Raw genomic sequence first — 9796 nt, 5'->3', positions numbered from 1 at the left:
TGATATGTGATCTCAAAGAATTACGAAAGAAATATTTTTTATTGACTGCAACATTCTTCTACACCTTTCAAATTTGTAGCATAGAAATTGAAATTTAAAAAAAAAAAAAAACATTAATTATTGCAAACCAAAATTTTTATTAATTGAAAGTGGTATGCTGTACAACTTTATTCCCCTTTAAGATATTTCATACAATATACGTAGAAAACTGAGTAAAAAGCCTAAAATTCTTAAATCGATATATAAATCAATGATCATTCATATCAAAAGTAATATTTATCCCATACTCTTGGCTCCTAAAATGTATCGAAAATAAAATTTTTATTTTTAGCAAGTGTATTATATTTTTCTTATTAAAAGATGGTTTGCCTTTTGATATATAAAATAGTTACAAGATATGAATAACATTTATTTCATAGAAAATAATTTATAAAATTAAAATTATGATTATTAACTCTGTTACAATATGTTATGAACAGAATTAGTAATTTTTTAAACATATAAGCATTATAAAATTTTATGAAATAGTTAGGAATGATGTAGTGCTATTTTTTTGTTAATTATTTTTATCTCATCAGACGGTATGAAAAAGTCTTAACCTGTTGTTAGTACTTCAACCTTCTAAATGATCCGTGATTTATTTACTTTCAATATCAAAGGCTTCCGTGGGCACGAGTATGACAGTAAGGGTCCATGAGGCTGTAGAAAACGTATCTTAACTTCTTCGTAGTTTATATTTACATCTAAAATACATCGTATCCACCATTGACTGTACTGCAAAATAACAACATACCCTCTAATATCTTCTAAGAGCAGTTCTAAAGGATGTAACACCACTGACTGGATCTTACTTTCAGATGAATTTGAATACATTTTCGTTTTAATTGATGTGTGGCTTTCGTGTCTATTTTAATTGATTTTTTTGTGTACCGGAGATTGTGTGGCTTTTCTAAAAAGTGTCTCTATTTCTCACAATCATAATATGATTTTATAAAACACAAAATTTGTTTATTGATGACAATATTAAAAAGTGTAAATAATTTACTCTAACTTTTATTTCATTAAAGTTTTTTTTTTTTAATTTTTTTATAGGATTGTTTTGTGTTGGATGAATATCTAATTTAAATTGGTCTAAATGTTGCTAGCATATATATATATTTTTTTTTCTGAAAAAGTTATGTATGAATGCTGAAACATGAAGGAAGAAATTTTTTTTACAGTACAACTGTATCGTACTGTATATTATGTTAAAAGGGCATTTATTTTTTATTCTTTGTTTAGAAACATAAAGAGACCAAAGAACATCTTAAGGGATTGTGGATCTCATTTCAAATCAGCTTAAGTAAATAGAATTAAATTGTTTGTTATTATTTGAATTAACAGTATTTGTTTATGCTTACGTGGTTACTGCTACTTTATAGCCTAAAATAATAATTTTTTGTTTTGTAATCAAATGGAGAAGTGTATTATTTCTTCTTAGTCTAAATCAACTACAGTTTAAATGGTCATAAAAAGTATATTAAATTCTTAATTTATTTACCATTTGTATCAATGTTAATGTACTCAAAGTTTGGTATGAAATAAAACCTAATATAAAAAAGAAGCTGCTTTTTTACATAGTCTTAAAAAAAGGCTACAAGTAAAGTAAAGTTTCATTTTTTTCATAACAGGTTACACATATATAATTTTTTTTGTCATTTTTTTATCATGGCTAAAATAAATTTTTATACATTTTATACAGAAAATGAGATTTGTTAAATATTTAGTTAATTTTTTACGCATAAAAAAAATATATATATATATAATTTTTATTTTATCTGCATGTATAGAATTGGCATTTTATTTATAATCTGCACTATGGCTCTTTCTCCATACTGTTTAGCAGTTTTGGAATTTTGACATTTTTTTCAAAAAATTATTGAATATAGCTTTTTTTATTTTATTTATTTTTGTCGTTTCTTAGATGACCCTTTGACTATTCTTGGGCTGCAACCCGCAAACAGTAAGCCTATACTTATCCCCATGATTCATGCATAGAATGAAAAGGCATTACCCCATTAATTTAACAGTACTTTTTATTATTTATTTTTAATTGTTCATTTTTAAAATCGCTGTTTGAACTCTAATGCACCATTGAAAAAGATTTTCCTTAGAGCATCAGTGGTGAGTTTTCATTGCTTATTAATTACTGGTTAACTGGTAATCAATAAATTATGTTTCAATTTTGATTTGCTACATTTTATATATGAATTAATTGTATTTGAAGAGAAGTGTGCTTAGGATGGAGCTCAAACTGGGCCGACTCTTTCTAGATGAAATTTCATTTATAGTTTAATGACAGCGTTACCAGAATCGACTATACTGTTCCAAACGTCATTGATATTAAAAACTCTAAGAAAGCTCATCAATATTTGCAACATGCCTGATAAACCTAGTATGAAACTCAAGGATAAAAGCAGCAGAATTTTATTTATTTCCTTTTTTTTTTTTTTTCCAGAGTGCCTTCGACATTCTAAATGCTCCTCAATATCGTTTGAACACTAAGTTGTTCTTTTTTCGTAAGATCTATGCAACTTTTTGCAATAGCTCATTCTAAAGAGCGGTCGAAAATATGAGCACAAATGCTATGACAATTCGCATTCCAGTTGTATCTATGAAGTTAAATTCAAGAATTTAAAAATATTTTTACATTACAGTAAAATTCATTTGTCCAAAACTAATGTTGAAGTTCCTTTAAGAATTAAATATTATTTGTATTTTATTCATTAATGATTATAAAAAGAAGTGTATTTTAAAAGGTATGAAACATTTTATATTCTTAACATCAGAAATTTTCAACATAATTTTGAAGAGACGTAGTAATTACAGGAAGTTAAAAAATTATATTTTTAAATTTTAGGTATTAGAAAAGCTATTTATCTTATTAAAATTTAAATTTGATTGTGAAAATTACCTAATTAATAATCACGTAAAATACTGTACATCATACAATTCTGTAATTACATCTAACACGTTGTAAAAGCAGCAAATTGATATTTCATAGAGGAGAAAAAATGACAACGTCATCGTATCAGTTAAATTAATTGTTAAATAGGCGGTATGAAAAATAGAAAATCAGTTTGAATGGCCGATGACACACGAACGTGTTAAGTTTTAATCGCCTTCTAAGTTTTGTTTTCTCTAGTAATCACAAGTTTTTAGCCAATCCCACCTTCATCAGTCATGATTTATTAAATTTTGATTTTTTTTCCCTTGCCTAATTATTAATTTATGACAATGTGTGTACTCGTTTTTTTACTTAAATTTCATCAAGGATTTTAAAAATATACATTATGGTTGAACTTTATGAAATGCCCTGTTTAAGTTGAAACCTTTTATTGTTTTTAAATGAAATTATTACGACAACCAGTTTCGACAACAATGACTGGAGTAGGATGATTTGAATGCAGTCATCCAACTCCATCCAAACTCAAATATGTTATGCAGTTTAAGTAATGATATTTAAGAGCTTTAAATCTGACTCTCAAAAAAAAAAAAAAAAAATCGGGATATTACTGAAAAATGTGATTGGAGCGCGTGATTTTACACGAAGAAAAAAACCACGAAATCCCATAATCCGTCTACCTTGGAGGATATTTTGCATCAGCACTGTAGTAGGTGCGAGCCGGGTGCGGAATTCGTATCGACCAGCCATTATTGGGATTCGAATCTGGTTCACCTCATTCGGAGGCGAATACTTTTTCCCTTGGTTCCATCTTCACTGAGTATTAACTCTACAGGATGTTCCAATTTTATTGATTGGTACCAATTTTATTGTTTTGTCTAAATTTAGTCATCTTCAAAATGTAAATTGTAATTCAAGCGTAATTTATGGAAATAAACGGTTTTTTTCTCTTAATCCGCAATGATTAATGAGAAGCAACCATGAGGGTTGATCAGCAACGTAAGCAAGGAGCGGAACTTTCCAGTTTTTAATTATAAAATTACAAAACTACGGAGTTGAACATTAGTGGTCGTAAACCCAAAAATTGGGTCAGCTGTTCTACGACGGATATAAAATAAAATAAAATCTATCTATTATAGGCCCTGGATAGTAGGGCACTGATAGTAGGGCCCAAGAGTTCGTGGGTTCGTCCACAGCCGGCCGAAGACTGCCCGTATAGTAAATGGTGACTGATGCAAGTTAAATCTATCGAGTTGCAAAGTCCTCCATGTTCCTATAACAAATCAAACAAAAATTTCCTTGTCTACTGAATTTGTTCAAAATTAAAAGGTTACAGAGTTGAACATTAGGAGTCGTAAACCTAAAATTGGATCGGCTGTTCAAAGACGGTTATAAAATAAAATCTATATTTTAAATAAGGCGAGTGAAAAAGTCTTTCTCACAGTTCAAATAAGGGGGGAAATCAAAACTGTTACTCAATGCATGATTTGAAACCAAAAGTAGATTACAAGACAGGATGTGAATATTAAAGTACAAAAGCGTTTAGTTTAGAATAGTAAATTAAGAAAAGGACTTCGACAAAGGAATAACATAAAAAGATTAAGTTGAAGCGTTTTATGTCACACACACATATATATATAGGGAGGGGGGAGAGACTCCCCCCACTCTATAGGTACTGCCGCGATCATAATTTTACTGCTTATAATCTTAGCTTAACTAAATTACGCCGAAGGAAAAAAATTTAGCTTTAACTTAAACTAAACTCAGTGGCGCGACAGCCCCTAGGGGGCCAAGGCCTACTGGGCCCATCTCAATTTTCTTGACGTTGGGCTCTGGGGTGCAGGAGCAGATGTTCCAGTTAGGTGGTCAGCCGAACGCGGAACCCCCAGTGTTTAGTTCCCAAGCATGCTTGGTACTCATTTGTCTACCCACTTAAGGGATGAAAGGCTGAGTCAACCTTGCCCCTGTGGCACGGGAGCGCGAAGCACTACCACTCTGCCACCGGGAGTCTAACTTTAACTTACGATAATTTAAAATCTGTTCTCCTATTTATATCCAATTATGTTAGAGGCCATGTGTCCTTTTCGCTCGCACTCACTTGTTTTTTCCTATATTTTAAAAACATGAATGTAATTATAAATGGATGCAGAATTTAACAGAGTATTTATAGTTTGTCTAAGCTAAGAACTCCCTCCGCCACATGGTCTGAGACCGTCTGCTGCTAAGGATACAAGAATAGCGTATTTCAGGGAAGGTAGCTAGCCGACCGGCCTGTGGAAGGGTTAGGGAACTGCCCTTGCACCAGAAAGGTTCTGGGATCGAATCCCGGGCAAGGCATGGATGTTCTTTTCTTCTCTGTACTATCTGTCCTTACTGTGGGAGCAACGTTGGCCCACCTAATATGGTGCCCTGTTAATGTCCGAATTGACGAAAAATGTTAACACAGGCGGGCATTGCGGGGGAGGGAAGGTAGCTTCTCTTCACTCTAGGGCTAACACGATAGACCGAAAAAAAAGTCCTCTTACTCTCGCCGAATCTTAGCCAAAATCTGTCCTAAGCAATGACCCCACACCCCTTGAAATAGTTAGACCTCGTTACCATAGTCACCGCCAAGGGTCTTGACAAATGGCTAGGCGAGTTTTTACTTTAGACAAACTATACGTTAACTAGTTCATTAAACATTTTTTTAGAAAAAATTGCACGTTGAGACATAAAGGTTTGCCACCCCTGGACTAAACCATCCGACCGAGAGCAATGAAATTTGGCATACTAATAGTTCGTCGCACGAAGGTTGCTGTTGACATTAAAACATTCTATTACAAACCGTTCGAGTGAAAAACGGATTGGAACTTTCTTGCTTCATGTCCACTTAATTGCATGTCGGATAATCGAATAACCCGCTTACACGAATGGAACCAAATCATTTTGTATGCAACTAATGTTAAATTTCCCCGTTTAAACTGACATTCTTTGTTTTTTGTCCCCGCCTAATTGCATAAAGAAAAGGTACTGAAATGAAGAAAAAAAAATTTATTTTGGAGAAATGTTTCACTAACTAAAATGAAATTTTCGTTTTTCAGTTAAGATAAGGATACAATAGGTGGTCACTTCAAAAGGGTCCTGTTCATTAGTTGGTCTAAACAGGTGTTAGGGGTAAAATTGAAAAAAAAAATCAAATCTTGCTGCTAGTTATACATTGAAATGAGCGACGAGTGTTTTACATCTCATTGACTTATAGTTTGTTTACGGTAAGAACTCCCCCCGCCACTAAATCTGAGGCCGTCTGCTGCTAAGGAAACAAGAATAGAGCATTTCAGGGAGGGTAGCTTCTCTTTACTTTAGGACAGTGTTTCCCAAACTTATGACTTTTGTGTACCTTTTCTAAATTTTTCGTAACGCTGTGTACCACTAATAAAAAAATGAGTGCATTTGCATGATTGCACAAAAGTTAAAAATCACAACTGGCTGTTGACACCACTAATTATTAACTGCTAACTCCGTAAATTTTCATGGCTAGCTTTGTTTTTAAATAAGTTTGTTTGAAATTTTCGTTTATTGCAAGATATTTCGCATAAGGAAGCGTACCCTCGCTAAACTGTTCCCGTATTCCTGGGGGTATGCGAACCACACTTTGGGAAACTCTGCTTTAGGGCAATATGAAGAAAAAGATTCCCTTTTTCTCTCCCACCCGAGACAAAATATATCCTAAATAGTGACCCACACCCCTATTTGAAATAGCTATACCTTGTTACCATAGTCACCCCCACGGGTCCAGACGAATAGGGGAGTTCTTCCTTTAGACAAATTGTACTTACTTCACATCATTTAGAATTTTAAAAAGGCACAGAGTGATTTGTTTTGTAGTCAAGATTTGTGGTCCCCTCCTGGTGCGCTATTAGCTTTCATAAGAAAAAATTTCAAAAACGTAACACATCAGTATACAGTGTGTCTTTCTCTTAAGTAAGAATAATTATTGCTTAATCCAGAGAATAACTCTGAGAATGGTTGCAAGTTCAGCGAGAAAAGGATGGATTTGAATTAATCGGGGGTGGGGGGGGGGACAATGAATCTGGGAAACGATATACTTAAAAAAATTCCAAAATAAAATAGCTCATTAATTTGGAAATTCTCAAGACGAGGTTAGAAAAAAAAATAATCTGAATATGCGTTTGAAAGGAATAATTGCGTTTGAAAGGAATACGCAATTATTCATGAAAGTAATAGAAACTGAAAATCTAATTTTGATAAATTGACGAATTAAACGAGTATAAAAATAGTCTTGAATTATAGATTTTTTCGGAAGGGATCAAATAATATTTTAGTACCTATATATTATACTATTCACTAATATTGATTTATTTTTATATAATTTTAAATGACATTTATATTTTATGATACTAACACAGATACTATTAATCAAAATTGTTTATTGATCATAAAACTAAGTTTATTTAATCAAAACACTATACTTTGCATTAAATACAATTAAAAATAAAATTTCGCAGAAATTTAGGATAGAATATTGCACTATCCTTTTAATCGTATAACCCGCTCAATTGCATAGATTTCGCTGGAACTGATGATATTCTTTTAAGCGGGGTTGACTGGTTAAGCCTTAGCCGTTGTTTCCTCAAAAATCTTAAAGATAACATCATTGATACTTTATAGCTCTATTTAATAACAATAAAAAAGAGTTATTGCTTGTACTTTATTTAGTTTTTTTTTCGCTATGTCATAATTTCAATCAACAACAGTTCCGCAATTGACTGATTGTTGACACGTTCTCAGCAAATCACCGAAGTCGAGCATCACTGGCCGCTGTCAGCGTGCGGGTGAAAAACTACTTGGATCAATCTGTGAAGGGACCGAGGGTGTGAGGTATTGGTCCTCGCTAAAATGTAATATGTAAGTACTTGACTTCACGCGCATGTCGTCGGTCTATCGAAGCGAAGGGAGCCTCACCTGTGCAGAGTTCAAAATTGTGATGGCATGTCTTCAGATGATTGTCAGGAATGTTTTCCAGACCGTTACCAATAGCCCATTGAGCAGCTTTAGTGCGACGTAAACAACAACAATGAAAAAAAAAAAAAAATTACGTGGTAGCACTATGTGTCACCAAATTATCTCTAAAGTTATCTGAAATCACGTATTTAATTTGTCACGTCTGTCAAAATGTGTTTCGGTATAAGTAAATAATTTAAAAACAGCGGTAATTAAAATAAAATAAAAATTCTTTTGCAATGAAAGGCAAAATTAATGGGAAAGTGGTACTAATTTGCTTAGGAAAAACGTAGAAAATTACTTCAGTGTTATTAACCGCTGTTCCTCTTTTCTTTGGCCTTTTAATTCCTAGTAAGAATATATATATCTTTTTGGTATTCTCTCTTTAAAAATAAAAAGTCAAACAGCTGATAAAAAATATTTGTTAGATTAAGGAATTATAGATTTTACTGAAATATAAAATTCAAAATAATTAGTTTGGAAAAATCTTTTTTTGATTCATATTCAAAAATGTATTAATGATTTTGTAAATTAAAGAAGTTTCAATTATAAATAACTGCTTCGCTAAGATTTAAATAACAGCATATTAGTTAAATTGTTTGAAAGTGAGCCGCGTTTGAAATATTTGACTTTTTATGCAGAAAAAAACATGGTGTTTCACGTTATATTTCATCTCACCAAATATTAAAATTCTTAATTTATTTCTCACTTATCCTGACATGAATAAATACAAAGAAATAATGAAAAAAAATATATTTAATGAAAATTCTGAGTCAAAGTGTTAATGCTGACACTCAGTTCATTTAAGTAATGTAATAGATGCATATTGAAATACTAAAAAGTAAGCCATTATGTTACAAAAAGCAACATTTATGGAGTTCAGGTACTTATTCGTTTAGATTAATCGTAAACAAGCGCCATACTATTATTGCCGCCAATGATGCTTAATTAATATAGGTAATTCCTTTTATATAAATTAAAAAAATTACTTATTTACAAAAATTTCAAGTTAATGGTAAATTTCGATATTATGCCTAGTAATGCTGAATACAGTTAATCTCAATTTTAATGGGCTGAACTACAAAAAACAGGTTTTGTTATGTTTTTGCTTATTAATTTTGTCAGTATATACCGTTCAGTTTTGTCCACGATTTCATTGGGTTGTTCAGTACCGAGTTATTGTTTTTTAATTTTATTAATCCTGTTCGAAGAGTGGATATTCAGCTAGTTGAAAATAAAAAAAAGTTGAATTACAGTTATAAAAATTAGTTCGTTAAAAATAAGTTAACTAACGCTTTTCGTTTCCCAAAACTCTGGTTTTTTTCTCAGGTCAAGAGCTAGCTCTTGTTCAATACTTATCAATATTTTAGTCAAATGACTTCTAAACGTACTATTGGACGTATTTTCAAAATTTTAATTAAATATAGTAGCATTAAATTCTAACTTGAGATTAATTTAAATTGAAATAGTTGCAGTGTTAAAGTAGTAGCACCTTGGATACATATGTACTATAAAATAGTATCATTCTTTTGATATACATCTTCAAGAAAGAATAAATAAATGAGATATATTTTCTTTTGAATATATTTATTTTTAGTGGTAAGAGTACAGCATATGTAAAAAGTATAAAAAAGGAAGAAAAAAAAATTATTCAAGTTGGATCTGAGAATTTGAAGCACGTATATTTGTTTTTATTCTTACACAATAGACAGAATATGGTAGCTAGCTTGACTCTATGAAGGTGCTTGCAGATGCAATCATATAAGGTCTATGACCACTACTAGTGGCATCATCCTGAGAAAAAAAGCAGCTAAGTCTTTCTTTATAACTATTGCATAGCTGCCAACCTTA

The sequence above is a fragment of the Parasteatoda tepidariorum genome, chromosome 3, assembly GCF_982258835.1.
Source record: "Parasteatoda tepidariorum strain Cologne lab strain chromosome 3, Ptep-v5.0, whole genome shotgun sequence".
Lineage (NCBI taxonomy): Eukaryota > Metazoa > Arthropoda > Arachnida > Araneae > Theridiidae > Parasteatoda > Parasteatoda tepidariorum.
The sequence above is the reverse complement of the archived record's forward strand: the minus strand, read 5'-3'. Positions refer to the sequence as shown.